We start from the raw sequence: 25,575 nt of genomic DNA, 5'->3' as shown, positions 1-25,575 counted from the left end.
AACTGATGTCAACCTATATTTAATGTTGTTTTTTCAGGAAACATTTTGACCGTAAGTTATAACTAATAGCTGGTATACTGTGTCAAATATACCCATTGCAATCTGACAATACATTTTATAAAATGCTGCATGATTTTTGCTATGCTAGCTTACTCATAGTGGTTCTATTCTATAAAGTATATCCCTGAATGGACCCCAGCTACTCTTTTAGGTGACTTTTTATTTGACATATTTTATACAGCTGGGATGTTACATAGTATTTCTAACTCTGGGAATATTCAAATTTTAAATGATGCTGTTTATAGTCTTTATACTTCAAATAATATCTAAACACCAACATATCATGTGCTCATTACTAACAAATGAAATGGATCTTTGTGACATCAGCTGAACACAAATTCTCAATAATTATGTGGGAGCTGAAAGAGAGAAACATTTATATCACAAGGTAACCATTTCCAGTGGAATCATTTTGGAACTGGTTTGCTAACATCCAGATAATAATTTTTTAAGAAACATAAAAAAAACCTAGAATTTATGGGATCCATTACATTTAAACCAAACAAAAAAGAGAAGGGAGCTATTACATTAATCTAGTCTGCCTTTTTTGTACTTTCTGTAAGACCTCAAATCTTTGTCCTTGACCTTGCTCAAGAGAGGCTTATCCACCACTCCTTAGTGGTAAATGACATGTTATCCTCCAGTCTACAACTTAAATAATATTTCATAATTTAATTCCATACTGTTGCTGGATTCAATGTGTGCGTATTGTTTTATCTAAGATTTTTGAAGTAAATGAAAAATGCTAATGTTTATTTGATATAAGCATCACAAAGCTGTCTGTATATCAAAGTTGGACGCGTATATACAGTGAGATATCATATTTGTCTTAGCATGACTTGTCCTCCTGTATACTGTCAAATGCTGTGTCTGTTTTGGACACATCTGCGTGGCAGATTGCTTTTGCTAACAATCACAAAATCCTGGAAAAGGCTCTGTAATAGGAACCAATTGAAACAATACGAAAAATCCTGACAATATGTACCCAAGCTTTTTTCTTGTTTTGATCAAGACATGATCTGACACAGTTAGATCAAATAGTTATGTTTCAACACAGAAAAAAAGCCATGACTTCTGCACCAATTTGTATTAAAAATACATGTGGGTTTCTTTTATTAGTTTTAAAACGAAAAGTGAAAATAGGAACTCTCTCTAGAAGTATTCAATTGAAAATGGAGCCATCCTGTTGATATACAGGTGCCACATATTTATATTTCTATGTTAAATATGCATTCTTCTTCGATGAGGCTACATTGGCATTTATTGGCTATGTTACTGGTTCATTATAATTAAGATAACACAATATTCTTACAGTAGAAAAGTAGTAACGTTTTCTTCTTCTAAAAAGTATTCCCAAACTATATTTAGCAAAACTCACACTCGTTTTATGTATGGTAACGATGATACCTTTATTGGCTAAGTGATGTACATTATAATAGATTGCAAGCTTTCAAGACTATCTAGGTCTTTTCTTCAGGCATATTCATATAATATGCCTGAAAAAGAGACCTAGATTGTCTCAAAAAGCTTGCAATCCATTCATTACATGTTAGTTTGCCTATAAAGGAATCATCTTTAACAAATTTTACTTACCCTCTTTCTTTGGCTAACTCTATACTTTTATTTATAGGGTCATTAAAACAGTTATATCAAGTGCTTATTTAAAAAAAAAAAAAAAAAAAAAACAACAAAGGATGTGTATTTTTAGAGTGAATGATAGTAAACAGATGCAGATATGTTCAACTTTGTCTTATTGATGTGTGCATTAACATAGATTACACTTTGTAATTACTGTCTAATAAACAATACAAGCATAAAAAATCCCATATCCTGCAAATTCCATCCTTTACAAAGGTTTTTGAGATTGTACTGCTCCATCTCTCCAGTCTGTCATGTTTATTGTAGTTAATCTTTTATGTGGTATGCAGAAAGAGACAATAAACTTTGAGATGTGAGCCAGCAGTGAAATGAATGCACATCAAAATTTTGTTTCCAAAAGAATCCTCATGGCTACAGCTTGCAGAGATCACAGATAGAAGCCCTTAAAGTGTCACCATCTACATGATATGTGCTCAGCACTAGCTCTTTTTTTATTTTGTTGCTGACCACATATGTATTTGGTCCAAGGGTTAAAGGGTTAAAATAAGGATACGTGCTTGGATCAGAAATCACAAGAGGGTGCTATCACTCACTGATTTCCACTATTTGGATGTTGGTGGGCATTAAGGTTCTTTAAAGCAGTCACTGCAACACCAGATTTTTTTTTCTAGAATTAATAGTTTCTCAGGTGCATTTATTTTCTTCTGTCTCCATTTTATTCAATTTGGGTGTGCACAACAAAATTAGTTACATTTGTTCTCGGTTTAAAAAAAAAAGTACTTAGAGAGAATGGAAAAATCTACTAGAGAGAGCTGTGTAATCACGCAAGTTTAATTGTTATGGAAAAAATGAACAAGTAAAAGCAGAAGAAATATATAGTTTAAGTCCGACTCTGATGTTGGCAAGATACAGTATTTTTTTCCATTACTAATACAAAGAATAAATTTGCACAATTCTCTGAATATAGTAATGAAGTGTACTGAAAATGAAATGACATTTTAACAATTAATAATTTGCATTAGAATGATTTTATATGCACTCTAGTTAACATCCTTTATTTAGGAGGCTACATTCAACACTTTTAATCGTGTTAAATCTGCATGGTATCATCTTTTTATTACCTTTCTTTTGTTCTTTTCCACTTAATTTGTTAGCTCTTGTGCTTTTTTTTCGTTATATTTCATTCTAAGTCCACAGAGATTTATTGTTTGTACAACGTCTTGCTTAAAGTGTTTCATGAACCATAAAAACTGACTTATAAGTTCTCTTTTTACTTTTTAAACAGCCAAATATGATTTTGTTGCTGAAGCAGCATTGAAGAAAGAAGGTTGTAAAATCTAGACAAATTGACTCATAATCCCGCACAAAAATCGAGCACAGCAAGTTAACGTCCCAGACAACTATACTGGTGGAATTTTAAGACACAATGTGCTCTGATAGATTTGAAACAGCCTTTGAAAATTACAAACAGCCATTTCTCTTTAAACTCTTCACAGATGTGTCATACCTAAGGACCAAACAGCCAGCACACCTATATTCTAAAATGAAAGGAACATGCAGTATAATAAGTAATTTGATTTCCACAAAAAGCTTTTAACTACTTTTGTGTTTTTGGGGGAAAAAAATCACATCATCTGGAGAAGTAATATGTTCATATTGCCATTATTTAAACTACTCAAAAGTGCATGTTAATGCATATCCAAAACAGTTGATCTATTAGGTCTTAAGTGATAAGAAACGTATTGTACAATTCAGGGGTCATTTATCAAGGTTCCACTTCATTAAGTCTTGCAAAGTGGCACAAGCACCTTTTATCAATTTCTAAAAAAGTGGTAACCAGTGTAACAGTCTACTGTTCATTGTAATTTTATACCTCATTTAACCAAAATGATGTTAAATATCATGGTAATTTTTAGCTGAAAGCCATGACTACTATGCAAGGAGGTACATCAGTAAGGTTAGAACACAATGTGTTATGCCTTTTCAGTAGTCTTTAGGCTGTCTATTAACCCCTTAACGACAATCCCCGTACATGTACGGGGTTGCCGTGCAACGGGTTAACGACAATGCCCGTACATGTACGGGCTGCCGTTAAATAGCTGCAGCGCCGCGATCGCGGCGTTTTCGCCGCGATCGGCGGCTTTGCAGCATCCACGGAAGCCTCACAAGTGAGGCTGACCGTGGATCCGGGGAGGGCAGCCCTCGGCAGCCCTCCCCGGAAGAAAAATGGCCGCCGCCGCACCGATCATTAATGATCGCGGCGGCGCCCGGCTAAAACTGCTTCGGAAGCGATCGGAATCGCTTCCTAAGCATAAACTGTGTTGCTGACATGCCTCAGTATCGAGGCATGTAGCAACACAACCCCCCGACCCCCGATCGCCTTGTGATTGCTCCGAGGAGCAACCACAAGTGCCATCCTGTGAATGACGTTGCCGTCATTCACAGGATGGCATTAACAAGAGATTTGAGTTCACAGAGGGTCAATCCAGACCCTCTTGAGAACTCTCGAGCTCCTCCTGCAGGTTGAATGCAGGTACTGCATCCAACCATGCAAGGTCAATGGAGCCCAGCTCACTAATGAGAGTGACTAGTAAAAAAAAAAAAAAAAAAAAAAAATTAAAAAAAAAAAAAAAAAATGTTTCAAAAAAATGTTTCAAAAATATGGTAACATGTAAAAATACCCACTGTCACCAAAAAAAAAAAAAGTTTTTAATAAGCAAGTCCTAAAATTTTTTATCTTTACAAAAATTCCATTATGGAAAGAGTTAAAATATTGGCATTACAAATGCCCATAGGGTGTCTAGTATTAAAAAAAATATGATTTGATGGGGTAAATTGAATTGGCCGGGTTCAAAGATGTCCCAAATATGGGACATGGGGCAGATGTCTAAATGGCAAAAAAATACACACCTCACAAAGGCGGCCTTTTACCTCCCAAATAACCCAACAAACCCATGCATGGGGGGTATCGCTGCGCTCAGGAGATGTTACTGAACACATATTGGGGTGTTGTTTGACAGGGACATATACCAGGAGCGATAAATTTATACCTGAAGTACAACATGTGTGAAAAAAATACAAAAAGAATTACTACCATAAAGTTTCACAAAGGGTAGTGGTAAAATTAGTGCATTGAAAGGGTTAAAATACCAGCATTTCAAATACCTTGGGGTGTCTAGTTTTTAAAAATATATGATTTGATGGGGTAAATTGCATTGGCCGGCTTCAAAGATACCTGAAATGGCACATGGGGGGAAGAATTACCAGATTTGGAAAAAAAGGTTTTGAAATGGCAAAACGCTACCTGTACTTATTGCCCCATAACGTGCAGAAAAAAGCAAAAAAACATAAAAACATTGGGTATTTCTAAACTCAGGACAAATAGTAGAATCTATTTAGCAGGTTTTTTCATTAGTTTTTGCAGATGAGTAAAAATGTTCTGTTTAAAAAGTGAGAAAAAGTAATTTTTTAACAAAAAATCTCCATATTTTATCATTTTTTTTATAGTAAATTAGATGATATGATAAAATGAATGGTATCTAAAGAAAGCCCTGTTTGTCCTGGAAAAAACAATATATAATATGTGTGGGAGCATGAAATGAGAGAGAAGAAAATCACAGCTAAACAGTAACACTGAAAAACGTTAAAAGAGCCATTGTCCCACAATATACTACGAGTAAAAACCCCTATTGTCCTTAAGGGGTTAAGTAATAGCCAATACAAAGGGGAAGATGTTGTTGATGTTACTTAGTTTAGCCTTAGAAACTCGATCATTAGAGTTGAGCCTATATTCTCCAAAAGGAATAATATGCCAGCAAAAGAGAATGAAACAATACCAAATCAGAGGTTGGACCTTTAGTTTAAGACGACTAGGGGTTAACTACCGGAGAAGGTTTTCTGCCTATAACAATCATTCCCCTCTTGATAGAGCCTTCAGGTACCATGACCACAGTGACCACCAGCTGCTTCTTGCAGAGCAAGCAAAACTCAAGGATAAAATCTATCTCAAAGGCTAAAGGGTTAGGGCAGGCTGAGGATTTGCATGATTGATAGGAATAGCCAAAATCAAAACTGAAGAAACAACTGGGGTTATGGCCCCTACACAGAGGGGAGCTCTGGGGTGGCATACTTAAGTTCCCAGTACATAAGAGAGATTATACTTTGTAAAAGTCCAGTGACAATATTAACAACTTGTGAACACTACTGTAAGCTTCAATGAAATGCAGGTTCTAACTGAGATGTTAATTTGTATCAAAACAATGGATTTATTTCTGTTATGGTTTAGTATGTTAATTCAAAGCTATGAATTGTTACTGAAGTAATGATAACACCAAGGAAGCAAATCCAGAGTAATTCACCAACTGCCCCCAGTAAAGGCCTTACGTTTGTGTGGTCAAGAGACTTTGATGATCCAGTAGGAACACTAAACTAACATAAAAGTCAACAGTAGACAGAAACTAAATATAGAAAAAAAATAGTTGGAATAAGGCTAAACCCTGGGGCATAAACTAATAAAACTAATGGGCAGGAGAAGATTCTGATACGTTTAGAACCATACAAGGCACATAAGTGAACATGATCACAGGGGGGTTATGTGACTTTAGTCTAACTGTGTAGAAATATTAACAATATTAGCATGTGTATTCTTATAGATATAATATTCTTGTCCCCATGAATAGTTTTGTCATTTTAGATGATTTACATATGTTCTTCAAAAATCCCATTACAATTCAGAGTGGCAGCAGAGTTCCACATGGAAAACAGTAGGCAAGATAAATATGCCAGTGTTTTCATAATGTTAATCAGATTCTTCAAGTATTTCCAGGTTCTCCCATTCAACTAGAAGCAGCTGTAACTAAAATACCATTACATTATACCTTAAGCTACAAACTCATTTTAATGGCACCGTTTTATTTTTATCATATGTTCTTGCATTTTACTCTGTCTGCATCGGTAAACTAAATGGAAATTTTATCTGGATGAAATCATTAGAAGGTGAAAGCATATGATTATGAACATTTTCTTTGTGTTACAAGCAATTGAAGCAGCAGGAAAACAGGGAGTATATTTAAAAGGGAATCTTTATGTGTTTTTCCGCTGCACTAATACTGTTATAGCATGAGCTACCTGTGCTTAGTAAAAATAAAATGTCCTTGTGTTTTTGGCAATTCTGCAAAAGTGATTGTACAAAATCTTTGAAAGTCACCAGACCTCATTATTGATCCTGATGTGATTGCTGTAAAAAAACAGGACTCGTTTGTGGAGGCCAGGTACAAAATAACCAGATAGCTGGTTCATCCCCTGTGGGTCTGTGGGCATTGGCGATAACTTGATGCTTCGGGTTACAAGGTAGAGTTTCGGCTGCAAGTGACTTCAACAGCTAGTCTGTGCCATCATTGCCCCCACACAGCTGGTCTGTGCCCTCTTTGACCCTTGCCCCCCTTCCAACATACAACATATGTAAACACACAAATTACACACACTTATTCATACTCACTAACACACTCCATCTCACCCCACTTACACATCCATGCTCACACACAAAAGTACACATCAATGCTCACACACACACACACACACAAGTAAACATCCATGCTTACATACACATATATATATATATATATATATATATATATATATATATATATATATATACATACATATACATACAAACCACCTCCCTCCCGTGCAAGCAGCCTCTGTTTCACTGAGGTTCACATGTCATGTAACCCCCGATATGCTCCTGTCTCCCCATATCAGTTCAAAATAGTTTAGAAAGGGCCCTTCCGACCTGGATCAGTGGGGTCCAGGTCTGGAATACCATTTCTAAATAATTTTTAACCGGTACAAGGAGAAGGAAGGGTCGCAGGGTTTTAACCATTTAACCAGGCCCCCTAGAGGGACAGGCCCCCGTCACAGCTGCGATCGCTGCGATCACCCCATTCATCCCATACTAACTGCCTTTTCCCCTACAACTGAAGAAGAGAGAGACACTCTTTCTTCCTCTAACAACCCAACAACCCCATCCCATCACATCTCACAAAGTCTCTATGTCCATCCCTTGGTCATCACTTGCCCACCTATTTAATCTTTCTCTATCATCTGGAACTGTACCAACAGCCTTCAAGCATGCGCTAATCACACCCACTCTAAAAAATCCTTCCGCAGATTCCATCTGTCTGACTAATTACCACCCTAACTGAATCAGTTCTAACAAAATTACTTTCTCCAATTACTTGTTCTCTGCCAAAGCAAAGGGTCAACTTCTCCATTCTAATACTATTGGATCTCTTTGCTTCTTTTGATACCATTGATCACCACCGTCTTCTTTCTCACTTGCTTCTACAGGTATTTCAGATACAGCTCTCTCCTGGATCTCCTCATATCTGTCTAACCGCTCCTCTGTCAGCTTCTCTGGCAAGACGTCATCACCCCTTCCACTTTCGGTTGGCATCCCCCAAGGTTCAATCTGCTGCTCTCTTTATACTAATCAACTCATTTTGCCTCCAGTATCATCTATATGCAGATGATACCCAAATCTACCTGTCTTCTCCTGATCTCTCTCCATCTCTCATGTCCCGTATTACCAATTGCTTGACTACTATTTCTTCATGGATGTCACAACGCTACCTGAAACTTAATCTTTCTAAAACTGAACTCATTATCTTCCCTCCTTCCATCTCCACTCAACTACCTGAATTCTCTATCACAATTAACAACACGACTATCTCTCCTACTAACCAGGCCCGATGCCTTGGGGTCATCCTTGACTCAAACCTCTCCTTCATCCCTCAGATTCAGTCCCTCGCCAGATCTTGCAGCTTGCACCTAAAAAAACATCTCTCGCATCTGTCCATTCCTCACCCAAGAATCCACAAAAACTCTGGTTAATTCACTTATCATTTCCTGTCTTGACTACTGCAAGACTACTATCTTCCTTACATGTCACTCCTCCTCTGCTTTCCCACTCTGTGAAATCCTCCACTGGCTCCCTATTACCTTTAGAATTACATTTAAAATCCTGGTACTAACATATAATGGCCTCCATAACACTGCTCCTCCATACATTTCTGCCCTCATAAGCAAATACTCTCCTACTCTATCCTTACGTTCTTCCCATGGGCTAAGGCCCTCCTCCTAACTTATCACTTCTTCCTTCTCCCGTCTACAAGATTTCACTTGGGCTGCCCCATAACTCTGGAATCTACTTCCACCGAACCTTCGGCATTCACCATCCCAACATTCAAGAAACATCTAAAAACTCACTTCTACAGAAAAGCATATCATCTTGTCTGTCACCCCATTCCATCAAGATTGTACGCTTGCAAGCAGGGCTCTTTCCACCTAATGTATCGGTTTGTCTTAGTTTGTCAATTCTCTTCTTGTCATACCCCTTGAATATATGTATTGTATTAAGCACTGCGTAAATTGTTGGGGCTATATAAATAAAAGATAATAATGATAATAATATAAAGCCTGTTGATTAGGTCAGGTGTGTTAACATAGGCTGTGGAGAAGAGTTCAACTCCAGGCAGACCTCTCAAAGGGGTGGCCATGTCTGGCAGTTTGCAGGGCTGGGGCTGAATCCTGACAACAGGCAAGTGTGGAGGATGGCCAGGTATTTGGTTGCAGTTAATACAACCAGGAAAAAAGTCAATAAGGCAGTATCCTGTTTTGTGGCTTGGGATGGAGGTGTGGTTGTGTGCTATTTCATGGTGGAAGATGGTGTTTAGATATCCTTTGCGGTGGTTTCCAAGATGGTGTTTAACAGGCTTTGGGTGTGTGTGAGTCTGGAAGTTAAAGGGAGTCAATCTTCCCTCTGTGATGGTGTGAGCGGGTTGGTGTTAAACCTCGTTGCAGTTGGTGGTAAGAGTTTGCAGAGTGTGATGATACAAGAAACAAAAACTGTCTGCGCTTCTTACCCTAATAAAGTTGGCAACAAATATATAAACATAATATAAATGAGAGGTTTTGGTTATATGAATTGGCCAAAGCATAATTAAGCTCACCCGCCACGTCAAGGCACACTCTCAATAGGGTGAGAACCTACTCTCACCTCCTACATAGTGGGCACACAAAGCAGTTTATACTGCTACCAAAACCTTATTAATGTGTTGGGGGAGGTGCAATTAAACCTCCTCCCTATTAACCCCTGGATAGCAAGCTGCAACCAGACTGATGAGGAGCCAACAACCTCAAATATGTGCAAACAGGGAAAAGAAAAAATGTCGGTGCGCTAAGCTAGTCACAGGCTCAAATAATACAAATGTATAATACGAGGCCTACCAAACAGGTGTAAGCATGCTGCAAGAAACAGTGTATTGGCTGTACAATGTATACAAGAAACAAAAACTGTCTGCGCTTCTTACCCTAATAAAGTTGGCAACAAATATATAAACATAATATAAATGAGAGGTTTTGGATATATGAATTGGCCAAAGCATAATTAAGCTCACCCGCCACGTATGTATATGTACAGCCAATACACTGTTTCTTGCAGCATACTTACACCTGTTTGGTAGGCCTCGTATTACACATTTGTATTATTTGAGCCTGTGACTAGCTTAGCGCACCGACATTTTTTCTTTTCCCAGAGTGTGATGATAACTTAAGTGTCAATGGTAACTCTAAGCTGGTGGTATGTGGCTGGATGGGTTTTTTGACAAGGTTATTATTATTATTTATTGTTTTGTATAAGGTGTATATAGACATATAGACACGCGTTTGGCTCCTTACAGGCAGAGTTATATTCCATAGCCATGAGTGATAAAGGGGAAGTTTATAGTTATTACCCACTCACGTTGTTTCTCTGATCCTTTGCTTATTTCTGTATTTAATAAATACATCTGTTTATTTCCATGATAAAGTGAGGGTAAGGAAGAAGGAGTAATTTTGCCTATGCCCTAGTCTACTTCATATTTATTATTTTCCATATATTTTTAAACATATTTTCCCCTGATTTGTTCATTTAGCCACTTTATGGGCACTGTCCATTTTTATTACAAGATAAGGTTTATAAAACAATATATTTGGTGGAGAATTAGCTTCTTCTTTTTTTTTTTTGGAGGAGTTATAGAAGTCGCACTGTCTAGGAGGCTTATGAACACAAAATCCTTACTATTAAAAGTACATTGTGATGGTGGCAATATATATACAGTGGTAATGTAATATTACTATATTAAAATTAACATTAATACATTAAACATTTTTTGTACTGCTTTTAAGTCTATGTACTTTCGATTTTTAAAAAAAGGACTCTCACTATGGCAGATTACGTCTAAAATATGTCTTAACACAATGAAGAAGAAAGTTAACAAAAGCAGAGATTTGTCAGTGAAAGGTATATCAGGAAGCTAATGCGGCTGAGAAACAGAAACATACTCCAGTTGGAAAGGATTGTTGAAAAGTGCTATTGTACCACTACAGACATAGTTTTGTAGTACTATGACACTCATTGGTTCAATTCAACAGGCAAGAATAATAGAACCATTCAGGTCTAAACAAGTAGATTTCAACACACATTGATGTACTGGAGACACAAGGTAGCTTTGACTTTAGCTTGAGCGATGATATCAAAACGAATTACTGAAAAGGTTGTTGATGGGATGTTATGTTGACGTGGTACAGAGGCAGTGCATTCTATATGCTTGGCAAACTGTTGATGAGTGAAGAGAACTGAAAGGATGACAGAATATTTTGTGCAAAACATGGAGTTGCAATATTAAACCTACTAGTATTGTTATTAAAAGATGGTTTACTCAAAGATATATATATATATATATATATATATATATATATATTACAATTAATAGGCATAATACTAAATGTACAACAAAAATAATCTTATAGAATAATTTGACATTATTGCGTACAATATTTCATGCATATCTAGTTGGTAAAGCACCTATCCACGTATCAAGGGATTATAAATGGAGTAATGGGGATGTTAAATTATCTTGGCTTTTATGTTTGTTACATTTACATATACTTTATTATGATTATTCCTTTACTTATATAACACCAAAAATGCGTGCAGCACTTCTTAATGTACATACAAACAAAGTGTGTGACAAAACTAGGACTGAGAGACTAAGACATACCAATACATTAGGTAAAGAGGGTCCTGCTAGCAAGCTTATGTTTCTAAAATAATTTTGTAAAAGAAAAAATAGCGTGTATAAAAAGTAAGCACATCTTCCTTGTTTCTGTAAATATCTCATTAGAGTAATTTAAAGTACAGGTTTTCACTGTCCATGTCACTGTTTTCTCAGCAAGATACCTTGGTACAATGTCCAACAAAATCATTGTATCATAAACTCTATCAGAGATCTCTGCCTAATTTCCATATCTTAAGCAATGATAATATAGTTTGGTATTTTACAGATAAAAAGTACAACATGGATTTAACTACAACATATAAAAGCATTGCTAAAAAAAAGCAGTTACTTTTCCATCCTATTTTTTCCATGATAGAATATTTTTTTCAGAAAATACTGAAAAAACAATTTCAAGTACAAGAACATAATGGCTTGCTTGCTCTCCAAATACATCATTCTGCAAGATAGCCTTCCCCAACAGCTTGGGCATGTTCATTCAGCATGTTGTAGTGTGTAAACATTGTCTAAAACAAATATAAGCCAGGTAATAGAATCAATGGAAGTTAGCAGAGATTTACTTCCACATTCTTATTTACTTTTCTCTAATAACCTACCAGGAAATTAGATACTTGAAAAACTACTACAAAGGTAAAAATAATTTGGCACCTCTGGCAATATGTTGTTGAACTTTGAACCTGTTACTTGCTCAAATAATGAGTTTCCAAAGGTAGCGCATGATCACACGATGCATTTATTTTAACAAGGTAGACGGACGCACAGCCATATTACAAGTGTATAATAGCAGCCTGTCTGTGATGTGTATGTGAACCTCAAACATATACAGTATACAGCTAAACTTAAAAGTGGAGCTAATGTTACTGAATTCATTTTGTAAATATATGTATCTGGTTTATGACCTCTGGGTCATACCTGCTCAGTTTACCATTTAACTTGAAAGAATTTTTTACATTATTAGTGACAGCACAGTGAAAATGAAACATGTTACTCAGGAGGGATACTGTCTGAAGTTAATAGCATTAGTCAATTTGTCGACATTTTGATTTATGTCTGTATGTAAGATATCATTTAAATAAAATGTGTGTTTTACATTTTATTGTAAGCACGGGTTGACTATGTGTGGAAATATATGTTTAACTGTTTACATTATATTTTGGTATCGTTGCTATAGCATCAACAAAATATGTAAATCATCGTGCAGGATCATTGAAAGACTTTTTTTTCAGGAGATGGAACACCATGTATTGGCTATTAAAGGTTATTGTATGGCTGCTTACCCGAAATTTCTCATGCCAAAAAAAAGAACCAACAAGTGGCCTCCAAAAGTCAGTTCCAAGTTAGTATCCTCTCGCTATACACCAACTATTACTATCTGTACATTCTCCTCTTTCTGTTAGTGATTAGGAGTCTCTAATACTTTTAGTAGATATTATAAATAAAGATCAGTCCTTCATAGCACAGGTGAAAAAAAAGTGTGAAACCAGCTCTGACGAGGCCCTTTGTAAATCTTTACTCAGAAGAATCTTAAACAATAGGTCACTTGTACCAGTATAAAGGAAAATCTTCTCCACAATGCCAGATGTTAACCATAATACCAAAAACATGCAAACCACCCACCTCCTCCCAGAAAAAAATGACCTGACAACCAAGCAGAGGTGCAATGACCACAGCTTCATTTAGATTAAAACAACATGCCAGCATCCATAACAAAGCATAAACCAGTATGAACAACGTGCTGTGAGCACATAACCCCTACAATACCAAAGTCTCAGATAACCAGTCAGGCCTTTCTGTACTTCCCAATCTTTTTAGAGTTGTCTTTAAACCAGGCTGGCAAGGAAAACACCCACCACCCAGCAGCAAGAGTTACAACCCCTGATGTCACGCGCCCACGGAAGCCAACGCCTGGGAAACTGTATTTTGCCAACCTGATAAAAAAATGAATACCATTCTCCCATAACAATTCCCTATTATACCCTTCCAATTCCTTGTGTCTCGCAACAATACCAATACTTTTAAAAACTTTGATATTGACACATTTAACGTCTTGCAGCAATGCCCTATTGCCAACAGGTCCCTTGCGCCAATCCACCTGGCCCTAGGGATAACCTCAGACCAAACTAATTGAGCATTGTCAAAAGTAACAATCCTAACCAAGTCCTGTTTAATCACATTGATTAATTCTACTTTTGTGATGGAGCCTTAGTCATTACCACCTGCATGGACTATAAGGACCATAGGTGATGATGGCCTGAAACAAAGAGACATCTCTTCAAGTAGCAATTGGCCCCACTACATACTCTAAATGCCCCTCCAATAAATTTTTGCCTCCTCTAGACTGAAGCCGATATTTTGCTCATAAGGCCTTACCTCAGCCCTTCAAGTCACCCAGTACACATAAGAATGACCCAGCACCCACACAGGAATGTCCAAACTACTTGTAATTGAAACAAAAGAGGCGTTCTCACATACTATTTATAGCAGCGCGACTCCCATCTACCTATACGCTGTTATGGTTTGGCTTCAATGTTGCTACCATTTTCTCTACTTTTGAAGCCTTACTTGAATCTTCACTGCATTTCTGCTGCTTTGTCTGCTCCCTGCAGAGTTACACAGCTGACCACTAACGAGCTACCTGCTGCCTGGTAACAATCTCCTTCTTTGTTACCATGGCTACTACTTGGACCAGCTCATTGAACATACCAAGTTGCTGGTGCACTTCCTCTTTGCTCTTGTGTTTTGCTTCCTGCTACCAAGTGCATTCGTTTGTGCCTGATTTCCAGTGTATGACCTTGTGTGGAGGTACAAATGGTATCACTCTACCATTAGATGAACTAAAAGTTTAAACTTTTGTGAGCAGGAATTCATTATATGCCAATCATTGCCTATTCTCAGCTCTGCTTGTCCTTCATACATATTTTCTTCTTAGAACATAGACATGTCTAGGGAAACATCTTGATGTTAAAATAAGAATCAGTGCAAAAAATATGTAAACCCCGACTAAAACTTTAAAAATAAGGAAAGGATTTTTCTGTATTACAGGTGCCTATTCAGCAACATGACTTTGTTCACAAAATAAAACAACAACACTGTTTTCCCGATGGCATTGTTGAAATAGACATGCTTTGTTACACTTGACCATTCAATACATTCAGTCACATGACCAACATTCGCATTACGCCTAATCCTCTTGATGCATGGGCAATTTTGCTTTCTACTGTTTTAGAGAGAGAATTAGTAATGTTTATCAACACAATCATTATAGAATGATCTCAAAAAAGATTAAGAAAAACTCCTAAAAACATTCTCAGTTAGTAGTTAGAGATTATTCAAAAGTCTAATAAAAATAAAAAAGTCTTAATAAAAAAGTCATATTTATATCAACCACAAGGCTTGGTTCAACTTAAAGAATGATTAATATGCAGACCTTAGATTCTTTGGAATTAAATTACTTTTGCGTTTCAGATATCATGTCAAATGCGTATAACAAAAATGTATATTCGTTTTCCACTAAAAAACATAAAAAAATAACTGTCAGGGGAAAGTTGACTCATTATGTAATGCTTTGAAATGCTGAACCTTGGGTAAGATGTGCTTGACTGTTACAAGCTCTGAAATGAAATTACAATGCACATAACAAATCATTAATTTTGATGTCCAATTTTTATTTTATAAAAGTATAATTTAGCTGTTATTCACTTGTCCCTTAAAGATATCCATTTCTTGTTGGATGTATCATATTTCTTAAATAAACATTATAGCCTCATTTTGGCAGATGAAAAAGTATATGTAGAGTGTTTGAAAACATACAGTATCTCCCAAAAGTGAGGACACCCCTCACATTTTTGTAAATATTTTATTATATCTTTTCATGTGACAATACTGAAGAAATGGCACTCTGCTACAATGTAAAGTAGTGAGTGTACAGCCTGTATAACAGTGTAAATTTGCAAAATAACTCAACACACAGTCATTAATGTCTAAACCTTGGCGACAAAGAAAATGTCCAAACTGGGCCCAAAGTGTCAATATTTTGTGTGTCCACTGTTCTTTTCCAGCACTGCCTTAACCCTCTTGGGCATGGAGTTCACCAGAGCTTCACAGGTTGCCACTGGAGTCCTCTTCCTATCTTCCATCCTCCATGACCACATCACGAAGCTGGTGGATGTTAGAGACCTTGCGCTCCCCCACCTTCCGTTTGAGGATGCCCCACAGATGCTAAATAGGCTTTAGGTCTGGAGACATGCTTGGCCAGTCCATCACCTTTACCCTCAGCTTCTTTAGCAAGGCAGAGATCGTCTTGGAGGTGTGTTTGGGGTCGTTATCATGTTGGAATACTACCCTGCGGCCGAAGGGAGGGGATCATGCTCTGCTTCAGTATGTCACAGTACATGTTGGCATTCATGGTTCCCTCAATGAACTGTAGCTCCCCAGTGCCGGCAGCATTCATGCAGGCCCAGATCATGACATTCCCACCACCATGCTTGACTGTAGGCAAGACACACTTGTCTTTGTACTCCTCACCTGGTTGCCGCCACACACACTTGACACCATCTGAACCAAATAAATGTATCTTGGTCTCATTGGACCACAGAACATGGTTCCAGTAATCCATGTCCTTAGTCTGCTTGTCTTCAGCACACTGCTTGCAGGCTTACTTGTGCATCATCTTTAAAAGAGGCTTGCTTCTGGGACGACAGCCATGCAGATCAATTTAATGCAGTGTGCGGCGTATGGTCTGAGTACTGACAGGCTGACCCCCCACCCCTTCAACCTCTGTAGCAATGCTGGCAGCACTCATACGTCATTTCCCAAAGACAACCTCTGGATATGATGCTGAGCACGTGCACTCAACTTCTTTGGTCGACCATGGCGAGGCCTGTTTTGAGTGGAACCTGTCCTCTGAAACCACTGTATGGTCTTGCCTATCATGCTGCAGCTCAGTTTCAGGGTCTTGGCAATCTTTTTATAGCCTAGGCCATCTTTATGTAGAGTAACAATTAATTTTTTCAGATCCTCAGAGAGTTCTTTGCCATGAGGTGCCATGTTGAACTACCAGTGACCAGTATGAGAGAGTGTGAGAGCGATAACACCAAATTTAACACACCTGCTCCCCATTCACACCTGAGACCTTGTAACACTAACGAGTCACATGACATCGGGGAGGGGAAATTGCTAATTGGGCCCAATTTGGACATTTTCACTTAGGGGTGTACTCACCTTTGTTGCCAAGGTTTAGACATTAATGGCTGTGTGTTGAGTTATTTTTAAGGGAACAGCAAAGTTACACAGTTATACAGGCTGTACACCCACTACTTTACATTGTAGCAGAGTGTCATTTCTTCAGTGTTGTCACATGAAAAGATATAATAAAATATTAACAAAAATGTGAGGAGTGTACTCACTTTTGTGAGATACTGTAAATATGGCTTATGACCTGCATCACCGTCTTGTTTTATCTTAATAATTTTACACTATAATCTATAAACTGTAATCTGTATTGCTACCGAACAAATACTGCCCCCATACCATAGTACACAGTAAAACAAATGTCCCCAAACCCAGTCATTAATTTACATTTTGTGCTTGTCAGGGCCTTAGCAAGTGTTTTGCATGTGCTTAATGGTATATTAGGGACAGTGGAACAGTAAAGTAACCTTTGGCACTGTAGAAGTTGTATACTATAATCCCCATTATGGAGGTGCAGGTGTTATAGCATTGCCCTCATCAGTATTCATTTAGCAATACATAGATATGATACCATGTGCATAAGCATACAGTGAGCCTGACATATGTTATACAGCATAAATCCCATTATTATAAAGTGATCCAGAGATTGATGGTTGTACTGCATAACTCACATCAATATATATGAAGCAAGAAAATGACAGTGAAAGAGCATAACTCCGATTATTATAAAATAAGCCAGACACTGACAGTGGGATAGCATAACTCCCATGACTATATCCTGAGCTTGAAGATCGTACAATATAACACTCATCAATATGTACTGAGCCTGATAGTGGTACACCAAAACTCTCATCATTACATAGTGATCCAGACTCAGACAGTGGTGCAGCTTGACTCCTATCATTATATCGTGATCCATATATTGATGATTGTACTACATAACTCACATTATTATATATTGAGCCAGACAATGACAGTGGTATAGCATAACTCTCATCAATATACAGCAAACCAGACACTGACGATGGTGCAGCATAATTCCCATCATAAAATAGTACATATAATATATATATTAAAAACCCAACATTCACTTAACCAAATGTATCCAATATATCACCATGTAGCCTATACACACAGCTATTTAGGAAACATTCACAAGTAGGCACACATAAGAAAAGGTTAAGACAGAAAAAAGGGTTTCAAAAATTAATCTGGCTGGAGGTGATGTGAGTTGTTATGTTTGCCCATTTATACATACGAAAAATAAAAGTATATATATTATTATTTTGTATGTTAATAGCTGTATATTATATTTTTTATTGTGGTTGCCTCATGATCACTAGTCCAGTCATGGCAGTGAGTATAATGTAACATCTTATTATGTGACTCATCAGCAGGAGTGTGGTAGCTGGCATCCTGTGTTAGAGTGTGTGCAGGGGCAGGGGAAAAATATAGCTTTGTCTTCCTTTAGGCCAAAGGGTGCCAACCCTACCTTGCCTCTGCAGTACTAAAATTATGCTTATAATGTTGCATCTACTTTGTTTTCTGGGTCTAAAGGTATTATTTCAGTATTATAAGTGTCCAAAACAACACCCATAAACAGGGCTGTATCAAACAAAGAGCCCATGGACATACCAAAAAGATGGGATGTCCGGTAGGATTTGGACATAGGATTAGGTTCATGAATTGTAGGATAAAACTTAGAAAGGTTAAATGATCTTAACATGTATATGTCGAAAGAAGGACATGATAAGTGGGATATAATAGAAATATGCAAATACTTACCAACTTAATATGGGAAGAGAGTATATTTATAAGAACAAAGACTACCACAATAAAGAGGACATATTCTTAGGGGGCAAATGTTTAAAAGTATTATCAGGAAATATTACTTTACTGAGAGGTTAGTGGATGCATGGCATAGTCTTTCAATAGAAGTGGTAGAAGTTAATACAGTGAAGGAGTCTAGGCATGCATGGGATAAGCATAAGACTATACTAGATGTAGAACTAAGGAAAATATTCAGAAATTAGGGAGACTAGATAGGCTAGATGGGTTCTTATTTGCCAACACGTTCTAAGTTTCTATGATTGTTACATAAAATGGAACATAACCCACCACACTAGCAGTTGTATTAAAATGAAAATGTGATTAAAAAGTTCCATGATAGATTTCATGTAATAAATGACAGGGCAACTGGAAAGACCAATGCAATCTATCAAACAGACAGATACATTTGTTTTTATTCATGGGGCTGCATTCTTAGACCTGGAAAAATTCAAGATGTCTTAGTTAACAGCAAGAAAAGTGATGACTTTGCAGTATGTTTTAAAGGAATTTAGTATATCCAAAAAAGATATCCATATATATGTTCAAAAAACAGTTAAGGCCTCTCAGGAAATGCAGACATGCGAGACAGGGTGCATTTGATTTACATATTCATCAGGTATCACAGAATGATAGAGATCTTTATAAATGCTAGTTCTCTAACTCTCTTATATCTAAAGATGATATATTTAAAATCCCACAGCATTGGAAATGCATTAGAAGTTCTGCTGTGCCTTACTTTCAAAACACACAATGTTCATTAGTTATCTGAATTATAAACACCTGTTTCAGAAAATGACGTGCCTTTAAGGAGAAGATACCATAAACATGTATATACTGTTCCACAAACATGTGTTCCCCTCTGCTCCTCTCCTCTTTATCTCAGTTTTCCCAATCCAGAACAGATGGGCACCTTAACAGAAGCATGAAGCTACAGTAGTGATGGGAAGCTGTGTGCATTACACCTATAGCTCCCATCCACAGCAGCCCTGAATGCAATTCCTAACAGGTTTTTTTTGGTTCCTAAATCCATAATTACTTGTTTCTGTATGGGCAGTAGGCTAAGGACGTTTTAGGGGCACTAAGAAAAAAGGAGGCCTCATATTAAGTACAACTGATAAAAATTGCTAATTATACATAAACAAACATAATACACATGATAACAAGTTTGGTAATTAATAAAAACATTAGCGATACATTTTACATATTTTCTACATCATTAAAAGGATTACACATATGTCTACATTTACCGTATTTGCTCGATTATAAGACGACCCTGATTATAAGACGACCCCCCAAAATCTGAATATTAACTTAAGAAAAAAAGAAAAAGCCTGAATATAAGACGACCCCAAAGGAAAAAAGTTTTCCCAGTAAATGTTAATTCATGTAAACTATTTTTTTTAATAAAAGCTATGATTGAGAAAAAGATTTTTTTTGTTTTTATTTCTTGTATTTTCCAACCTGCCCCCCTGTTACGCACATCTGCCCCCAGGCTTGCCACTCCAATATGGCACTGTGGCCCATGATATGCCTTTTAACCCTCTATATGCCACTGTGCCCCATGGTATGCCTTTTGACCCCCTATGTGCCACTCTGCCTCCAGAAATGCCTTATACCCCTATATCCCATTCTGGCATTTAGGGGGTTAAATGCATATTATGGGGCAGAGTGGCATATAGGGAGGTATAAGGCATTCCAGGAGGCAGAGTGGCATTAAGGGAGTTAAAAGGCATTGTATAGAGCACTCTGCCTCCAGAAATGCCTTATACCCCTATATGCCACTCTGCCATTTAGGGGGTTAAAAGTCATATTATGGGGCAGAGTGGCATATAGGGAGGTATAAGGCATTTCAGGAGGCAGAGTGCTCTATTAAATGCCCCCTTAACACCACTCCAGAAATGCCCTATGCCCCCATTTAACACACACACACCCTATACCCCCATTTAACTAACTAACACACACACACACACACACACACACACACACACTCTCTCATCCCCCTTCCCCCGCTCTCCCCCCTCTCTTACCGGTGCTTCCAGCCGGGGCAGCGGGTTGACGTCGCCTTCTGCTGCAGCCGGAAGGAGGTGTGGCTAGCAGCGGGGGTTTGTATGCGTCCGTCGCGTATACTTTCCCCGGCTGTCAGAGATCAGCTCTCTGATCTCTGACAGTCGGGGAAGGTCTATGCGACGGACGCAGACAACCCCCGCTGCTAGCCACACCTCCTTCCGGCTGCAGCGGACGTTGTCTACGCGGATCGTGTAGACGTCAACCCGCTGCCCCGGCAACACAGAGGAAGCAAGGAAGCACCGGTAAGTGTGTGTATGATGGGGGGGGGGTCGGGTGAGACAGGAGGATCCAGGTCCCCTGCAGCGGTGCGGGGGATCTGGATCTCAGTCTCCTAATCAGACCTCTATTTGAGGTCTGATTAGAAGACGACCCCGATTAGAAGACGAGGGGTATTTTTCAGAGCATTTGCTCTGAAAAAAACCTCGTCTTATAATCGAGCAAATACGGTAATATGCATCTACTTCCTAGTAGATGAAAATCCTTCTATTGACTTCTATTGACATATCTATTCTGATATTAATCTACTCATATCATCTTCTGATTTTTGGATCAAGTAGGACATTTGACTGCTTCATCATACATTTTATGCAACGCTATTAACACATTCTTTTCTCATTAGATTTACTTTATTCCAAAAGCAAGACATTCAAATAATTTCAGTCACATTTCTATTATTATTACTTGTGGATTTATATGGCATTATCATATTACTATGTACATATTCTGAGTAAAATCTGTGTTTTTAGGTTTCTACGTTAAGTAATGTCTTCTGGTTTGCTTTTATAATATATTAAGCAACAATAGACACTATTGAGTTTGCTACGTCACAAGCAGCAAGAGCACTTTATTATCATTATGATTTGTTTTGACTCATGCGGCATTATGGGATAAAAGTCATGTCTTGGGTCCCATCTTTCACCCCACAGCCCCACTTTTTCAAATCAGTCCTTGGTAAGTTTTTTGTAGACTTTAAGAATTTCATTATTTGTGTTAAATAAAGAAGAGACTTTTTTCCGGTACACTGAGCCTATTCTTCACTATTTCTGTTTTATGTTACATAACACCTCTGAATCAGAATTATGGAGCGTACAGAGACAAGAGTCAGCCACACAAGAGAATTCAACATTTTAGAGAAGCAACCTTTTAATCACTTTTTTGGTCTTCCTGTCTGGAAATATAATGTGCTTCAGACACATACTCCCACACATTTCATTTGCTATATTGTTCAAATAGTTGAATCAATGTTAAACCCTGATCGTCCAAAAAATCCTTTAAATGTAAAAGGGAATGCGAAAAAGAAAACAAGTATCTGTTGCAATATTAAAACACAATAGGACTCAATCACCACAATTCCAACTAGGTTGATCAAAGTTTAGCTTCCAATTTTAAAAAGACTTGGGTATTTGCAAAGGTCAAATAGGGGACAATTTGAGAAACAAACAAGACTTAGCTTGCTTCATTTCAGTTGGGTGAGATGAGGAACTCTTGTATTCGTACAACACAGTGCTCATTCTGATTGCACAGAAGTAATTAAATTCATTAGAAAGAATTAAAATGGCCCAATGGGCTGCCTGCTGGTACCAGTGGCACTGACCACCTATCTATGTATTCTTAACATTACTATAGAAACATACACTATAAGACCGAAAGTATGTGGACACCTGACCATCACACACATTTACGAGATTGTTGGACATCCCGTTTCAAAAACGTGTGACGCTTACAATTGTCTAAGGGGTCTTTTTATACTGTAGCATTAACATTACCGCTAAATGGAACTAAGAGATCTTACCCAAACCCTGACAGACCATTATATCTCTCCTACACCAAATAATGTGTGCTTCCTGAAGAAAGCCTGATTCAGTAACTATAAGGTATGAATACTCCTCATTAGGTTATTTATACACAATGTAAGAAATATATTCTTAGTTTCTTCATGTGAAAAAGTTCTCTATTTTAGGTATGTTTCTCTTTTTGTGTGGTTCCCTTGATAAAAGTCCCCAGATAGGGACTGAAACATGTTTTCTTGTGTAACTAAGTATGTAATATTACATTTTTTATTCTTAAAATTCCTTGTGTGCGTTTTCCTTTACGTTTATGTATATTTCCCTAGGTAAACATAAGCTGTTTATAAGGTTTTCCCCTATATCTAATAGGGGAAATTACAAAAATTCACCTGGCCTCCCACTGGTTAACCGTTTAAGGTTCCCACATACCTCCATCTCTCATTTTTACAGTTGTAACCCTGCATCTACCCATTTAGTACCCTTACCCAGAAAAGCTTCCCTTATTTTTTTCCTTACACCTAAATGCCTTGCTCTCACTCATAATGCTTTAGGTGAGAACATTAAAGACAGTATAATGCCTTAAATAAATTATACAATGGTTGATGTATCTGGTATCTCTATATATTTTAATCTAAAAAATGGAACCTATAATAAAATTCATAACATTAACGTTAACAGTAAGAACGTTTGATTCAATTCGATGATAAAACATAAGCGTTTCTGATTTACGATTTTCTTTATGCTATAGAATACTTTTTTCTTTAACAACTTTCCATGGGAGAAAAAGTGAGTAACTATTGACAAGAACCGTAACTAATGAATTGCTTTAGAATGTAAGAATGTGACCTCTCAGGTGGATCCACCTCATTGTTTTCAAACCAGGACTAAGTATCACATTTTCTTTCTTCTCTTCCATGGTTCAATAAGTTCCCATATTTTTTAACACTGCACATTTTATCCTATGGCCAATCATTAAGGCATGAAGGAAAAAGAATGTCATGGTTAATTATTTGAAGCCATATTGACCCTTGTTGATCCTTTCCTCATAATAAATATGACCTATAGCAGCCTCCCTCTTGATCTTTGCACATAGCTGGCAGAGACACCCTGACAGTCCTTTCATCGCTGAGCTTTTAAAACATACTTTGCTGCATAACGTTAACACATATTCCTTTTTGAGGTTTTTAAAAATGAAATTCAAGAGGCTACCTTTCAACACACGCCAGCCACGATTTTAAAGATCACCGTTGACTGTAATGTGTTTGAAAAGATGCAGGCCTTCCCTGTCATTGGTTTTGTCCTTCCTACAATCAAAACACAAATGAGTCAATTGTTTGTTAAAAGATGAGCAGGGTAGATTATGTCTTTTGTGTTATTCTAACCTTAGCATCCTTTAAATCAAATACATGCCACTTCTATACTATTCATGTTTTTTTAACCGGAATAGTTGTGTCAGCGTATCAGAGATTCAATGCTGAGGAAGTAATATTATCATTTACACATAAAAATATACAAATATCAACAGATCCATTGAACCTATTGTCAGGAGTGTTGAATCTTTGTTTTAGGCACTTAATAAACACCACAGTAAGGAACATATACCCTTTTTTATTATGTGTATTTATTCACAAACAATTTTCTAAACATATTCTTTCTTTATCATTATTATTCCTAGTAGCACCTTAAAGCTGGTGAAAGCAATTTGGTTAATTGGAGCTTTGCATTCAGGTGGTAACATTTTACTTATAACGGTTCATACTGATATGTTTTATTAGTTATTGGTCAATGAGGCTGGATAATCAAATTGGTGAAAAATACTGTATAAACACCGAATAAGCACCAAGAAATGGTCTGTTTCCTGTTAGACTCCTGTTAGAATGTTTTCAGAAAAAGCCAATTGTCCATTCGAGTTGCCATGGAAACAAGAAATAAATGCATAGAAGAAGTTGAATTAAAATGGTTAGATTCTCCTCCTCTTAGTGTAGTTAAAATGGTGGCCATGGCGAAAACAAATGAATGAATGGGCGAAGATTTTCGTATTGCGGACATTTCTTTTCTGTTTCTTTTGTCCAATGTTGCATTTGTTCGTTATACGGACTAATGGACAAAACGGCAAAATTCAGCACAAAAACGCACTGTACAGGTCTCACATTACAGTACAATAAGTATTAAGAATCAAAACAAATGTGATAAGTGAGAAGAACCCATACTTCAATAATTCCAGTACTGATTATCTCATCATGAAGTAATTAAATCAAACCCATTTTATTCCCATTTTCTGTGTTTAGTTTATCCCTGATTTGTAAAGTAAAGTACAAATCATATTTATACATATAATGTAATATTTACCAGCAATAAAATATTAAAGATATTGATTTTTTTTAGGTTTGCTAAGGGTAGGTTTTACTAAAACTAAAAATGTAAAGCTGTAAAGTATATTGTTTTCGGTAAGCTAATGATTTTATGTACTCAAAGTTTGTTACCTTAGCTCAATCTACTAGACAAACCTCCCTACTCTGGAATCACCTAGCTGGACACTCTGACTAAAGAAAGTCTATAGAGGAATGGACTTCATTAGCACTATTATAAAGAATCAGTTTAGTGTATTTGAGCAGGGAAAGTTATCCAAAATATTACATTACTGTCAACATTGGTAACCTCCAGGTCTACACATAAAAGAAGTATATTTGTCCAAAACCAAGCGTTGTCAATGCTAGCCTACATATCTGTAGAACTTTATACGGAAATAAAAAAAAAAATCAATGGGACTTTCCATTTAAACTGAGACATTATGAATAGGCCTAGCCAATAATCCGGATTCACTCATTGTGTGCGTACAAGCATTTGACTTTTGACTTCTGGCACACACACACATAGGCCTTGTTGCCACCTCCCAGCTCTGACAATGAAATTGTGGAATTGCCTTA

Source organism: Spea bombifrons, chromosome 4, assembly GCF_027358695.1.
Source record: "Spea bombifrons isolate aSpeBom1 chromosome 4, aSpeBom1.2.pri, whole genome shotgun sequence".
NCBI classification, from domain to species: domain Eukaryota; kingdom Metazoa; phylum Chordata; class Amphibia; order Anura; family Pelobatidae; genus Spea; species Spea bombifrons.
The sequence above is the reverse complement of the archived record's forward strand: the minus strand, read 5'-3'. Positions refer to the sequence as shown.